At 47.3% G+C, this 16355-nt stretch overlaps 1 protein-coding gene across 1 annotated transcript in view; it reads left to right on the top strand.

Annotated features, from left to right (window-relative positions):
• Positions 1-12697: 12697 nt before the first annotated feature.
• The window catches only part of GPR155 (G protein-coupled receptor 155), a 56130-nt gene continuing 52472 nt past the window's right edge, over positions 12698-16355 (top strand). The window contains exon 1 of the mRNA XM_015423740.1: positions 12698-12762. The gene's annotated coding sequence lies outside the window, so the exon portion shown is untranslated. The remainder of the gene's footprint in view (positions 12763-16355) is intronic.

Genomic DNA, 16355 nt, shown 5'->3' on the forward strand with positions numbered 1-16355 from the left:
TATGTAGACACTGGTTCTGTTGGGGCATCAGTTACGCATGAGAACCTTTTGAGAAATGCCAAGGCACTCTTAAGCAGACATGTCAAAGGCCCTCTTCATATCCCTGTTTACTCCCTTGTTGATGCTTCCACTGGATCAGTTCTTGGGTGAATCAAGTTTTGAAGCTGTGTTCTTCAGCCAGGCAGCTGGAACGTCTGACATGGAGGGGAGAAGGCAGACGTGAAGGGCAAAGAAAGAAAGTAGAAGGAACGTATACAGTTAATTCCGCTGGTGGAATATCCATTCCTGTGGCACTTGGAAAATCAGATTTAGTTTTATTTTCCACTGTTGACTGGTTGTACTACTGGGGACTTTTTAATTCCAGTGCAATATTATCTGAAATTCTAACCAAAGCCTTAGCTTTTAGGATGTTGAGCGGCCTTCAGAGAGCAACGCGATGAGCGCTTCTCTTTTTCCTCAGAGGATGACGTTTGAGCACTTTCTCTCCAATAGGAATTCCTCAGAGTACATGTTAAAAAACATTGTCAGAAAATATTTCAGAGGAGAAAAAAAGAAAATAGGACCTGTTTACGTTGGGTAGTATACAGCATCTCTCACTCTCTCTCTTTTTCAGCAGATATATTTTTTAAAAGCATTTTTATGTTCATCGTATCATTTTATTACAGATATTTAGGTTAAAGTATTTATTTCATTATGCACAGCGTCAAAGCAGCAGAAAGCAAAATGGTTTCTTCCCAGTGGTGCCTTACTGTTTTTTTTAAAAGCCCACTTTTTAAAATGTCCAAATGGTTATTTTCTAAAAAACCAAAATGGTTCTTGTACATGCTTTCCCCACAACCATCCCTCACAGTGTCAGAGATCAGATAACACTTATTGTATGACATGTGGTATTTGAGGCACACCGTAGAGCTACAACTCTTTCCATCCCTTTGCTGTCTAAACACATGGAAGTGTGGTGGACTTCAGGAGGCGTGCCAAAGTGCAACTTTGGCCATGTTGTACTGAGGCATGGTTTTTGGGGCTTCAGTCAATGGAACTTCCAAATGAATGAGTTTAGATTGAGGTCCTTAAACAAGCAAAAAAAATTAATTTAACCCTACCCATGGGTTTTAAAAAATACATATGTATGTATGTGTATGAATAAAATAGATTGTGAGTTTAGAGGGCAATCATTTCCAATGTGTAATGCATAAAACCTCTTTTTTTCATGAGATTGCACACATGTATTAGAGTTCAGAATGCCCACACTTGTAAATAAGATGGTGTCTATTGACTTTGCATTGGGTTATGAACATGCACATTTTAGAGAATCTGTATGTTTATCACTGTGACTCACATGTGAGGGGAAAAAAGATGACAGATGAAAAACATGTTTGTACAAAGCAACAATTTAAAAATAAAACCTGAAGAAATCTTTGTCAGAGAGCAGCTGTATTTGCTTTTTTTAAAAAAAATAAAACAAACGGCTATGCACATAATGCCAAAAGATGACTCTTTTATCTTTAGCTGCAAGAGCCAGAATCACTGGGCCTGATCCAGCAAAAGTGAGCCACCATGGAAGCCTGTTTCTAGATTATCAAGTTTCCCATGCTCAAGTGTTGGCTGTTGTGGGCCAAACGGCTGGACTGAGACCATAGTGTTTGACATTTTTGCTTTGAAACTTCCAATCACATGCATAGGTACACCTGGATTTTACGATACACCATCAAACTCAGTGTTCATACTTCCTGCATTTCGGAAATTGGCCTTCATTTAAAATTTGGTTTTAAGATCTTTCTATATAAATTTAGGCCAGTAACAGTGCAACCCTAAGCAGAGCTACTTTGAGGTCAATGGTAAACCGATGAAACTGCCTTATTCTGAATCAGACCCTTGGTCCATCAGAGTCAGTATTGTCTACTCAGACTGGCAGCAGCTCTCCAAGGCCACAGACAGACTAATGCCAGATCTTTTTTTTTTTAAAATTGAAGAGGCTGGGGATTGAACCTGGGACCTTCTGAGTGCCAAGCAGATGTTCTACCACTGAGCCACAGCCCCTCCCATGGTCTTAAAAGGGTGTAGCTCTTCTATGGATTGAATTGTAATTATCTTTTTAAAACTCTCCTGGAAATATTTGGCCTACACACACCCTCATCCAGATCATTTATAAAAATATTGAAAAGTACCGGGCCCAGAACCAAGCCCTGTGGCACCCCACTGGACACCTCCCTCCATTCAGATGAAATGCCCTTGATGACTGCTCTTTGAGTACGGTTCTCCAACCAGTTCCCTGCCCACCTAACTCTCCTAGAGTCCAGTCCACAGTCCTCCAGTTTACCCATCAGAACATCATGGGGAACCCTGTCAAATGCCATACAGACTACCCTCCGGAGCAGCTATCTTTTTTCCACGGGAGCTGCTCTGTGTAGTCTGGACATCAGTTGTAAAAGCTGGGAGATCTCCACTTCCCATCTGGAGACTGGCAACCCTACGTGTGATTCTGAAATGCAGTCAACGTAGACAATAAACTATCATAAAAGCATTAAAATATGAACACCCTAATAATGAGAAAAGCTAGTTTCAAGTCCAGTAGCACCTCAGGGACCAACAAGATTTTTGGGGCATAAGCTTTCAAGAGTCAAAGCTCCTTTGGTCTTAATAATGAGGAGCACTTTTTTGTTGTTCAGTCACACAGTCGAGTCCAACTCTTCGCGACCCCATGGACCACATCACACCAGGCCCTCCTGTCTTCCACCGTCTTCTGGAGTTTGCTCAATTTCATGTCTGTTGCATTGGTAACTCTGTCTAATCATCTCATCCTTTGACATCCCCTTCTTCTGTTACCTCCAGTCTTTCCCAGCATCAGGGTCTTCTCCAGTGAGTGCTCCTTTCTCATTTGGTGGCCAAAGTATTTGAGCTTCCGCTTCAGTATCTGTTCATTGTGAATTATGGTTGCAGTCTTCCAGTTCACCACTAGGTGGCGCTTTCTACTTAAACTTTTCAATGTGCCTGACTTTGAAATCCTCCTAGACACTTTGGTACCCAAGAAGGAAACATCTAGAAGATGAACGCTCAGCAGTTATCTAAAAATATAATGAATGGCTGACAATTGGCTATTCTTCGCTTCATCTCTATGATCTGTCTCCTGAGAATGCCATCGCACTCAGCCTCATGGCAGCAACAGCCCTAGAAGTCTTGGTTCATTATTATTATTAATTAGATTTCTGAATCACCCAGTCCCTGAGTACACAGGGCTCTGGGCGATTTACAACAGATTAAGACATACAAAAATACCGATGAAAATCAACGAACAGTTTATCTTAATTTCACAATCTCCAGATGCATCTATACTTTAACTTAAAAACCTCCTCTGCACTGTTCGGAGGCCGGAGCGGGCAGAGTAGGAGTAAAGAGGAGGGTGCCAGCTATGATGGGAACTCTTGCTGTCCTCAACCAAATTATGACATTTAGAAAAATGTTCAACCAATAGCGTAGAAACTTGCATCCAGAGTACTATGAGTAAAACAAAGATCATGGAATATGACTTCCCTGCCTCCCAAATGCCAGCCAGTGGGGTCCCCAATGTTTTGCCTGTAATGGAATCTTCATAAACAGTATGGTGGGCAAAGGGCATGGGAGTCCTCCTCACTGTATGGTGGGCAAAGGGCATGGGAGTCCTCACCGGAAGGGAAGGACTTGCAACAATATTCCCTGTTCTCTTTGAATGGGATTGCCACTCAACTAGTATGTCCTTACTCCGTTGCAGAAGCTCCTTTGAACATTTAACATATGCATGGAAATGATAGGATTCACTATATTTTGCTCCTATTCGTTAGATTTTTTAATTCTACCTTTCCCCCATGAGGCTGAGGACAGCACAAATGATTTCCCATTTTATTCATAAGAACATAAGAGAAGCCAATGTTGGATCAGGCCAATGGCCCATCCAGTCCAACACTCTGTCACACAGTGGCCAAAAATGCCAGGTGCCATCAGGAGGTCCACCAGACCAGGACACTAGAAGCCCTCCCACTGTTGCCCCCCCCCCAAGCAACAAGAATACAAAGCATCCCTTGCCCCAGACCAAGAGTTCCTATCTATACATTTTGGCTAATAGCTTCTGATGGACCTCTGCCCCTTGATTATCTAATTCCCACTTGAAGCCATCCATGCTTGTAGCTGCCACCACCTTCTGTGGCAGTGAATTCCATGTGTTAATCACTCTTTGGTGAAGAAGTACTTCCTTTTATCCGTTCTAACCCGACCGCTCAGCAATTTCATGGAGTGCCCACAAGTTCTTGTATTGTGATAAAGGGAGAAAAGTACCTCTTTCTCTACCTGCTCTATCCCACGCATAACCTTATAAACCTCGATCATGTCACCCCTCAGCCGCCGTTTCTCCAAGCTAAAGAGCCCCAAGCGCTTTAACCTTTCTTCATAGGAAAAGTGTTCCAACCCTTGTATCATTCTAGTTGCCCTTTTCTGCCCTTTTCCCAATGCTATAATATCCTTTTTGAGGTGTGGTGACCAGAACTGTACACAGTATTCTCTTTAACAACACTGCAATATAGGCTCAGATAGAGACCAAGCAACCGAAGATCACCCTGTGAGTTTCACTGTGAGGAAAAATTTGAATCCGGGCCTCCACAGTTCTAGCCCAGCGCTTAGACCAATGTCTCTGTCGGGTCACTCATAAAATGAATAGGATGAACAGTCCCCCTCGCCCCCAGTACACTCAACCAGACAGACCAAATGGTGGGCCTCAAGTCCCATATGCCATGGCTCGCTATTAAGTGTCTCTGTGTGCCTGTCCTTGAGGATAATGTCAGTGAAATGAGTAGCTACTGCTGGCCAAGGTACAGCCTCGGTCCCCACAAAACTGCCTGTCTACTTCTCAGTCACGGGTGAGGTACCATTCAGATTCTTTTTCTCACTCGTCTTGCCCTCATCTTTAATTTCTATTGCTGCCCAGAGGCTGAGTCTTAGCATCTTTCTTGTTTCCCTTCTGTGTCTTCCCAAACTAGGGCCCTGGTCACACGGGCCGGATATCGCAGGGGGGAGGCGTGGCTAATTGCCCCGGCGCAGTTTGATCCGCGATTACGTGATCAGACACGCTGGCGGCACACCACGGGTCCTTCCCTCGGCGCTGGCAGGTAAACGAGGGACCGGAGGGGAATGCTGCGCGCCGGCGCGATCACACCACAGGAGTCTGGAGGCAGCCCGTGGCAAACGTTTACTAGTACTTTGGAGGTACCAGTTTTTTAATGTGCATTTTCGGCGGTAAGCCACGGGTGTGCTCTACTTCCCAGATGTTGGGGTGTGATCGTGCCCAGATAACCCACCCACCATCCGTGCCTCTCCTGCGGCAACTTTGCCGTGTGACCGGGGCCTAGATAAAGTTTTTCGCAACTCGCCTGCCCCACAGTCAGATGGAAGTTGCAGGGGACTTACTTCCCCAAGTGCTGTGCCAGGGGAACCTTGACCTGTCTCATAAGAAAAAATTCTGTCAAGTTCGGGATGATGCATTTCAGAGGGCACCCATGTCCCACATCCCAGCCCATTCACAGGGTGAAAATGGAGGGAAGCCAGGGCCTGCTCGGGAGTGAGGACGGTGTGTGTTGGGGTGTAGTAGATGGGAGAGAGGCAGACAAGGGAGAGTGGGCAGCTAGTTTCTTGAGCCAGCATGGTGTAGTGTTGGACGAGGATCTGGGAGACCCAAGTTCAAATTCCGGGCTCATGCCACGGAAGCTTGCCGGGTGACCTTGGGACAGTCACACACTCTCAGCCTGACCTACCTCACAGGGTTGTTGTGGTGATAAAACTGAGAATGATGTAAGCTGTTTTGGGTCCCTGTTGGGGAAGGAGGTGGAATAAGAATGTAAGACGAGCCCAGGTGGATCAGAACAAGTGGTCCAGCATCCTGGCTCACACAGTGCTCAACCAGTTACTTTGAAGGATCAGCAACAAGGGACAGAAACTGAGGCCTTCCCCTGGTGTTGCTTCTGGCACTGGTATTCAGAAGTTCACTGCCTCTGAATGTGGAAGTTCCCTCCAGGTACCATGGCAAACAGCCACTGATAGACCTGTCCTCCATGAATCTGTCTAATCCGCTTTAAAAACTGTCGATGTACGTGGCATGATAACCTAAACAGCCTGATAAAAAGTAGAGACATCTCCCTGCCAACAAAAGTCCGCATGGTCAAAGCAATGGTATTCCCAGTAGTCATGTATGGCTGCGAGAGATGGACTATAAGGAAGGCCGAGCGCCGAAGAATAGTGTCTTTTGAACTATGGTGCTGGAGAAGACTCTTGAGAGTCCCTTGGACTGCAAGAAGATCAAATCAGTCAATCCTAAAAGAAATCAACCCTGACTGTTGATCCTAAAAGAAATCAACCCTGGAAGGCCAGATAATGAAACTGAAGCTCAAATACTTTGGCCACCAAATGAGAAGGGAGCACTCCCTGGAGAAGACCCTGATGCTGGGAAAGATCGAAGGTCAAAGAAGACAGGGACGGCAAAGGATGAGATGGTTAGACAGTGTCATCGATGCAACGAACATGAAGTTGAGCAGACTTCAGAGGATGGCGGAAGACAGGAGGGCCTGGCGTGATCTGGTTCATGGGGTCGCGAAGAGTCGGACTCGACTGTGCGACTGAACAACAACAAATGTATGTGGCCATCAAAACAGCCTCTGGCAGCGAATTCCACACTGCAATCACTCACTGTGTAAAGAAGCATTTCCTTGAGAGCCAGCCTGGTGTAGTGCTTAAGAGCGGCAGACGCTAGTCTGGAGAACAGAGTTTGGTTCCCCACTCCTCCACATGAAGCCTGCTGGGTGACCTTGGGTCAGTCACAGTTCTCTCAGAACTCTCTCAAGCCCCACCTACCTCACAAGGTGCCCAGTGTGGGAAGAGGAAGGCGATTGTGAGCTGCTTTGAGGCTCCTGAGGGGAGAGGAAAGCAGGGTATAAAAACCAGCTCTTCTTCTTTTGTCCTTCCTGAATATACTGCCCATCAATTTCATTGCACATGGAGTTTTAGTATTTTGGGAGAGGGAGAAAAAGTTCTCTCTTCTGTCCACCCTCTCTGCCCAGAGCATAATTTGATACACCTCTATCATGTTCTCCCTTAGTCGTCTCTTTTCTAAACTGAGAAGTCCCGGACTCTTCAGCTTTTCCTCATACAGAAGGTGTTCCAACCCCATAATCATATTGGTTGCCCTCTTTTATACTTTTTTTCCAGCTCTGCAATGTCCTTTTTGAGATATCATGCGCAGAACTGCACACAGTATTCCAAATGAGGCTGCACCATAGATCTATGTTGTTGTTGTTGTTCAGTCGCACAGTCGAGTCCGACTCTTCGCGACCCCATGGACCAGCTCCCGCCAGGGCCTCCTGTCTTCCGCCGTCCTCTGAAGTTGGCTCAATTTCATGTTCGTTGCATCGATGACACTGTCTAACCATCTCATCCTTTGCCGTCCCCGTCTTCTTTGACCTTCAATCTTTCCCAGCATCAGGGTCTACAAGGACTTTATGATACCGGCCATTTTATTTTCAATCCCTTTCCTAATAATCCCCAACATACAGTTTGCCTTTTTCACTGCTACAGCATACTGGGTTGACACCTTCATTGGGCTATCCACTATGAGCCCAAGATCTCTCTCCTTCTCAGCCTCAACATGTTCAGACCCCCTTAGCAATATCATGGGGTATAAATGATGTAAATAAATAAACTGGCTCCCGCCTTTAATGGGAGGCTTGCTGAATAGTCCCACTATCCTAAGAGGCATCTCACTCAAGACTAGTTTGTGGTACCAGACAAGGTATCATTTTTTTCTTCTTCACTGTGGCTTTCTCCACAAATAGCTCACCTCTGGAGAATTAAGCTGGATGCCAAAGAACTGGCCATTTTATACCAAACAAAGGAAGGGACCTCTTCCTTTGCCTGATGCAGCCTGCCCTGGACAGTGGGATCGAAGCCTCTCGTATCAGAACCTCTCTCTAGCAGCCTGCTTTTGATACCATCCCACATGGGCAGACAAGAAAGTCATTTCTAAATAAACGTCTCTACACTATGCTTCCAATGCAGCAGACTTAACAGTTCGGCTTAATTGTTTTTGCTTGGAATACATAGGCTAGCGTCATTCCGTAGGCTATGTTGAACCACAAAACCGGCCACTGAAAGAATTTCACAGCTTGTATGTTTGTCCTGTTCCAGCTATAACACCACAGGAGGTAATAGGATTAAATTCTTTTTAAAAAGAAAGAAATCAAAGTGGAGCATTCAATAGCTATTATCATTCTTTTAAAAACAAGATTCGGTTACGATTGGGTTTTGAGGTAACCTGTAGATCTGGAACCGTAAGAGGAAAATAGAGATGAGGAAACACACACCTGTTAATGACCTTCTTTAAAGGACACTCGACAGAACCGAAGCTTTAGTTGTACTTTTCCAGCATTTCCTACACCGACCTGTTACCAAACCGAAGCTGACCAAGAGCTAAAAACAGGATAGTTTCGCTACACTTTTTTTGTTGTTTACAGCGCCCAAATTGAAAGGGTGCAACCTCTTTGAAGTACAGCCTGCAATTATTTGTGGGCACGGGAAGTTGTGGGTACTGCATGCCCAGATGTCGGAAGGACCAAAGCGTAGCAGCACTTTGGGGAACCCAGATTGTATCTCATGCACAGCACCCAGTCTGAATCCACAACGCTGGCTGGATGAGAATTCCAGTAATTGACACTTCTGGGGGTGTGCATCTTGGGCTTATTCCTGCATATTGTAGAGTTGGGGGAATGCTAATTATAGCACCCTGGGGGTGGGGGCAGTCTCAACGGCGGTGCTCAAGAAAGGAAGTGGGTTGGTTGCATTTCCAATGAGGCTATGTCAGGGTTGGTTTACGTAGACGACTGCTGTAAGCTAATAAACTTGATTTGGGCATTCACGTTTTGACATAATTAGCCGAGATACCATTACTTTAAGTAAGGTGAAGCGTGCAGTCAAGTCGCAACCAACTCAAGACGACCTTGTGAAGTTCCACCTCATGGGGTTTTCCAGGGAAGGGATGAGTTTTCCAGAGGTGGTCTGTCATTGCTGTCCTCTGCCCAGCTGCCCTGGACTTCTTCTCCCATCCCAGTACTGACTCTGCTTAGCCTGAACACACATGAAGCTGCCTTGTCCGGAATCAGTCCATTGAGGTCGGTATCGTCCACTCAGACTGGCAGCGGCTCTCCGGGGTCTCTGGCCGAGGCCTTTCACGCCGTCTACTGCCTGGTCCTGGGACTGTGCCTGGGGCCTCCTGCATACGTAGCAGAGGCTCTCCCACTGAGCCAGAGCCCCTCCCTTCAGAGCTTCCACATTCTGACAAGATCGGGCTCGTCTGAGCTGCTGCTGGTAACTTTAAATGAAGTTTTAAAAAAATTAATGAACACAACTTAATATTAGGAATGGCTTATCTTCAAAGATAAGGGTTATCAACCTGATGATGTCCCTTTCCCAACCATCATTCCAATTTCCATCTTCCAGCTGTGCCTTGGTTAAGGCCAGCAGGTCCTGAAGAGGTAGAGTCCTCTTTCTCCAGCCGATGAAGGCGTGACAAAGGGGAATTTCACATTACCCAGTTTCATCCGGTTTCAAGCCGGTAATCATCCGTTTTGAAGTGAACCAGTACAGGGCTGCCATTTCACACATGGCTTGCCCCTACCAGAAATGAGCCGGATCAGAAGCGGTTTGGCATTTCAGACTGCACCGCTTTTCCCCTGCCATCTTTCGCCCGTGCGGGCGATCTGCGGCTTTTGGCTTTTTTTTTTTGAACGTTCATTTTATAGCGCTATAACGAAACACTCCAGGCATTCCAATGAGGTTGATATAATGCTATTCAGTTATAGCGTTATAAATCAAATGTTTAAAAAAAAGCCCGCGCGGGCGAAAAACGGCGGGGGAAAAGCATAACAGAATCGGGAGAGGGAACTGAAGACTACTCGGAAGCGGTTGACAGGTAAAACGCTTCAGTCCCGGTTCCTAAATGGGACAGAAGCTTTTGTGTATGAAATGGCAAATACATTCCGGTAGGGAACCGATTCTCAAAGGGGTTCTATCTGAAATGACAGACCAGAACCCGTTTGAGAATCGGTTCCCTACCGGGAGATATCGCCTGTCTGAAATTCCTCAAACTCTCCATGGGCTTAGGATACACTAATGAAGTGTGAAATGTTTGCCTCTCTAAGAAGACTCTTCCCATTTGAGGAACTCTCTGCAGGTAAGGACTGAGTTCCTATCGCTGAATCCTTTAAAAGTTTTGAACTTTATACATGAAGAATACATGCAATTCTATTATAAATTCTATTATAATTTTTCACGTTATATGTAATGAGAGCCAGTCTGGTGTAGCGGTTAAGTGTGCGGTCTCTAATCTGGGAGAACCGGGTTTGATTCCCCACTCCTCCACTTGCAGCTGCTGGATGACCTTGGGCAAGCCGTAGCTCTGATAAGAGCTGTTCTTGAAAAGAGCAGTTTCTGTCAGAGCTCTCTCAACCCCACCTACCTCACAGGGTGTCTGTTGTGGGGAGGGGAAGGGAAAGGAGAATGTAAGCCGCTCTGAGACTCCAAGTGAAGGGCGGGGTATAAATCCAATCTCTTCTTCTTCTTCTTAGTAGGCTGCACCATCTGAAACTATCACTGTCTAATTCCCCAGCCACTGTTCCCCTCCCTGGGTAGGCTTGAGATGTGGGGGGAAACAGAGAAAGAAAGCAGCTTTAACTTTAAATGCATTCTCAAAGCCCCCCCCCCCCCAAGCTGGCTCAGAGAAGGCATTTGTCTCTTTACATTTGTTCTTTCTTTCTTCTTTCCTTCCCTCTCTCCCCCCTCCCCATCTCTTTGCTTTGTTTCTCTTTATTTCCACCTCTTTCCACCTTTCTCTTTGTCTTCCTTCCCCTCTCTCTCCATCTATTTTCTTTCTCTTTCTTCCTTCCTTCCCCTCCCTTCCCCATCTATTTGATTTGTTTCTTTTTCCCCTTCCTCCCTCCCCCATCTATATGCTCTTTCCACCATTCTTTTTCTCCCTTCCTGTCTCCCCCATCTATTTGCTTTCTTTTTCTCTCTTTCCACCTCTTTCATTCTTTCTTTCCACCTCTTTCTTAGACAAGTATCATTAGCAAACAAATAAATATCATTATCAATATCTGTATTTACCCCTTTTTATTTTTGGCAGTCTCATTTAATGTTAATAAAAAGCAAATTTGCATATTTTCCAATAAAAACGTGTAATATTTGTTGATGTCTTGCAGCTCGCAAACATCCTGTGTTTATTCTATGTGGCTCTTACATTAAGCAAGTTTGGCCACCCCTGTTCTAGAGGAACATATGGCCAAGTGGGCTCTCGGAGACCCAGGCTTGAATGCCCACTCTGACAGGGAAGCTTGCTGGGTGCCCTGGGGCCAGTCACACACACACACTCTCTCTCATCCCAGCCTACCTCACAAGGTTGTTGTTATGATACAGTGAAGAAGGGAAGAATGTTGTAGGGTGTCTGGGTTCCTCCTTTGGGAGACAAGTGGGGGTATAAAATAGCTAAATAAATAAATAAATAAAGTAAGATTTCAGGATTTTGGATGCGGCTGGAAAACAAAAAAACCCAACCCGCTCCGGGATTCTTGCCTTTCAAGAGCAGGTGCTGCAGGAGAGCAGGGAGAAAACCCCCAGGTTCCCTGCGCTAGAAGTCTTTTGACCTACCACGCCAAGGACACGAGGCTACGTGAGGGCACATCCAGGATGCCCCAGAAGCCGAGAGAGAGCGGGACTCTCATTAACTTTTTTAATAGATGCGACCAAGAACGCGCCGGAGCGCCCGCACCTCCCACGGTACCAGAATATTAACCAAACGATGCCCGGGGCCCACACAGACGAGGAGGCCGCCCTGCGAGAGGAGACGAGGCCAACTTTGGGGCACTGCAAGGCGCGCCGACGCCCGCCGCCATCTTGAGCAGCTGCCGCGACTCCCCGGCGTTGGGCGGGCTTTGGCCGGGGAAGACCCGCCTCTGCGGTGAGCTCACACGTCGCAGATCCTCCTCCAGGCGCCTTGCTTTCTTAGCTGGAGCTGCGAGCGGGGGTCGGAGATGTCTGCGCGGGGTTACCTCTCCTGGCTGGAGCCCCCCTAGGGCGCGCGCCAGTCAACCCAGAGCGGCGCAGCGGCAGCGGGCCAGGCACAAGCTCCGGGGTGGCCCCTCCACGACTCCCGTGGCTCAGCCTGGGCGGGCGGGCAGCCGGAGAGGCGCTGGGTAGGGTGGAGAGAGGGGCGCCTGCAAGAACCTGGGGACGACGGCGAGCGGCGCCCCCCAGCAGGGGAAGAAATCGCGTGAAGAGACGCGATGGCGACTCCCGCATGGGGACTGTGACTCAGTGGCAGGGGGTCGAAAGTGGGGGGGGGGGGGGGGCTCCTTCTCATACCTAGCAGGCAGTGACTGCATGTGTGTGTGTGTGCGTTCCCCCTCCCTCTGTTGTCATACGCGGGCTGCTGGCTCCGAAGCCAACCCTGCTGGGGAGGGATGAATCATTCACGTGCGCCTCGCCTTCAGCTGTTGTAAACAGCCGCGTCGCTGAAGGTTGCGGATCCGTTCCAACTCTCCGCCAATAAATGCCCCTGGCTTCTGAGACGTGGTCCTATTGGCTCCGGTGGGCCTTTTGGAGGGGGCGGGGGGGGAACGGGAACGCTGCTGAGGCGCTCGGCAGCTGGCGAATTGGCGTGGGCGGCTGGACGGCGCCCGAGCGGCTTGGTCCCTGCGAGAGGTGTGTTTGGCACGTGTGCGCCTCGCGAATTGGATAAGCAGCTGGTTGTGCCCGAAAGGAGCTTCGTGTAGATCGGGACTCAGGGGCGCAACACGTTGATGACTTGCTTTTTTTGCGCTGCTGAAGATGCGTCGCCTGTAGCGAAATCTAAGCCTTGTTTACTCCGGAGCAGTGTTCCCTCCAAGCTGAGTTAGTGTGAGCCAGCTCGCAGGTTTTTAGCCTCCGGCTCACACATTTTTGTCTTAGCTCAAGAACGATGGCTCCAGAGCAAACTAACTTATGCAGTAACCAAATGCTCGCTCACGACTTTAATGCCAGTAGCTCACAAGGCAGGATTTTTGCTCACAAGACTCCACAGCTTAGAGGGAACATTGCTCCGGAGTCAGTCCCACTGCGTTCAGTGGAGCTTCCTCCCCGTTCTACTTGCATGGTGTTACATACATCCCTGGTTGTAAGTGACTCCTACTGGAATGATGAGTTACTTCTAGGTTTGTAAATCATCATTGAACTGTAACCGGGCGGGGGAGTCCAGAAATAGAGCCAGTCCTGTGGTACAAGCCAGAGAAACTTCCAAATTGAAATCAAAGCTTTTAAATCCCACTTTTTCTAGATGCCTAGCTTTCTCTAGTTTTCAGTTTTAGGCTATAGTCCTAAAATGGGTGCAGAAAAATCCTGTTACAAACTTTATTTGCTGCAATGCAACAAATATTTGTGTTATGTTCAAATAAATAAGGTTTCTTTCACCCTGGTGTGCATGCTTGCAGTAAGACTGTCAGAAAATATTCCTCATAACAATTCATATGAGTGACTTGTGAGCTGGGAGATTGTGGATCTAAGTGGGAGCAACTTATTTAATGATGGCACATTGCCACTGGCACATGGAAGCTGCCCCTGCTGAGATCTCCTGGTTTACCTGTCAAGTGGTTTGAGTGAACGGAAGTCTCACAGCCCCTTCTAACAGCTGAACGGGCTCTTACGCTTTTGTGTACATGTGGCTCTTGTTTAACTTGTTGACTTGCCATGTTTGGGAAACGTGATGATTTCTTGTGTTAGTATGCAGCAAGAGATGTCAAAGGCTATCGGCAAGATAAAAGGGAACCTTCGTAGTCAGAGGCAGCAATATCTACAGATATCTGAATATCTGTAATGGGAGTCAGCATTGCGGAAGGCCTTGATTTCTGTGCCCTGTTCGTTGGCCCTCAGAAGCAGGTGGTTGCCCACTCTGCGAAACAAGATGCTGGACTAGAGAGGCCACTGGTCTGATCAAGCAGGGCTCTTATGTTCTTAAGACCATGGAGAATGTACATATCTTGCAACATCAAGTTGATTGTAAACAGTGCCATTCTAAGCTCATTGGATTTAGAAGGGTCTAACTCTGTTTAGGATGGCACGGTTAATGTTGCTTATTTGAATGGGATTAAGAAATAAAACGAGTCCCTGGAAAAGACAATAAGGCTGGGAAATGTTGGAGGCAGCTGGAAAAGAGAAAGGCCCAACATGAGATGGGTTGACTCAATCAAGGAAGCCACAGTCCTCCGTTTGCAAGACCTGAGCAAGGTGTTTAATGACAGGTCATTTGGAGGACATTAATTCATAGGTTTGCCGTAACTCAGCCTCAACTTGGCAGCAGTTAAGATACAATGCAAGGAGACTTCCGGTTTATGGCGACCCACTAGCGGACGCGTCCCTGGTAGTTCCTGGGGAGGCGATCCGTGTGCCAGCGGCTAGGAGGGGGCCCCACTGTTCGCCACCCCCCTGGAGCCTTTGCGATAGGCTCCTAGCCATGGGGCTTTGAAGGGTGGCCTCTTCGCCAGCGCGATGCTGGGGAATTGAGACACTCTTCTGCCCCGACGGTCCGGCCGTTGTGCATCCGTAATGGAACTCGAGCCGCCGACCGGGACAAGCATTTGGAGATCGGGCTTTTTTCACGTACCTTTGGCGAGTTCTTTGGACAAACAATGAACAGTGAGTTGAGTTAAACGAAAACACTGGGATTATAAAAGAAAGTTCCCCCAGGAACGGCGAGATCAGCGAGCGGGGAGGGGCCCCTCCCATACGCATGAGTGAGGTAGCGATTTTTCAAGGGGGAGCTGAAGTAAAAGCGATGAAATCTGTTTTGAGGAATACACTAGAGCACCAATAACCATTTAGGCGAATTGCAGAGGCTTCAGCAAGTTCTCTTTTAAAAGTGAACAATCTGCAAACATGGCGCTGAGGAAAACGGAGAAAGAAAAGCAAGCGAAACTTAACCCACCTGCAAGTATGAGCCCTCCATGTTTTCTAAGCTGTTAGCGGACTTTTTGCGCCCTCTACTGGACCAGATGACAAATATCAATCAACAGTTGACAGCATTAAGCCAGAACTTTGCAGCTCAGCAGCTCCAACTGAATGAAACTACAAAAATGTCGGAGCAAACAGCTGAGAAGGTGAAGGAAATGGATGCCAAATCTAAAAAGGTGAATAAAAGGGTGCAGTTGCTGGAAAAGAAGCAAGTTTCGGATGAATCTCAGCTTTTGCAGATACAAATAGAGAAAGCCAACCTTGTTCTCTGGTTTCAAGGAGTCCCTGAGGCTAAAGACGAGAATCTAAAACAAATACTGAGTGATGCGCTGGCTCCAATTGCAGATTTAAAAGCGGAATATCTTATAAGCGAAATGGATGTGGTCTATAGAGCCCATTCCGTATATATTAAGAAGAATAATCTGCCTGGATGTCAGAACCCACAGCCAACAACGTAGTACACGCTTATCAGGAAAGGTAATACTTTATTGAGGAGCTATAGATGCATTAACATAGGCACTGTTAAGAATGGCGACTGCCCCTGGGGCATAATAGGATATAGGGTATTCGTATGCACACACCCCCACTGCCCTGGCCAATTAGCCACACTCCCGCGCATGGGAGAAGGTGCTCTGGCCGTTTGTGCTGAAACTGGGAACCAAGCTTGCTCTCACAGTTCCCTTAGAACTAGACATCAACATCCCACCACCTGCAGAACTTAGAGATAAGCGTTACAGCAGCGAAGAAGCACAGAAGGAGTGCAAAGGTGATTAGAGTACAACTGACCCCCCCCGCCAACCTCCATGGCAGCTTAGCTGACATACTGCCCCCTCGAAAATCAGCTTCTCCCCACCATTCCGGGAGGCCTCCCGGTTTGTCCGGGAAGTCCCGATGAAACTTCCGCAATAAGCGAGGGGCCCAAATATCCCCTACTTCCACCCACTCAAGGTGCTGGGGTCCAAAATCTAACAATTCAACCAAATACATCAACTTTCCACGTTTGATCTTAGAGTCCAGGATTTTAGAGATCTCATAATGTTCCTCGCCCTCAATCAAGATAGGAGGGGGTACTGGTTTCGATGGACGCCAAGGGCTGGAACCGGAATCCTTCTTCAGGAGGCTGAAATGAAACACAGAATGCAGTTTCCTCAAGTTTTTAGGCAAATCCAGTTCCACCGCTACATCATTGATCACCCTTTTCACTGGAAACAGACCAATGTATTTCCAGCCCAGCTTCCGACTAGGGCGCAGCATCTGAATGTTTTTAGTAGACACACAGACCGAGTCTCCAGGCTATAGAGCCCAACCCTCCA

The sequence above is a fragment of the Gekko japonicus genome, unplaced genomic scaffold, assembly GCF_001447785.1.
Source record: "Gekko japonicus isolate JY-2015 unplaced genomic scaffold, Gekko_japonicus_V1.1 scaffold48, whole genome shotgun sequence".
Lineage (NCBI taxonomy): Eukaryota > Metazoa > Chordata > Lepidosauria > Squamata > Gekkonidae > Gekko > Gekko japonicus.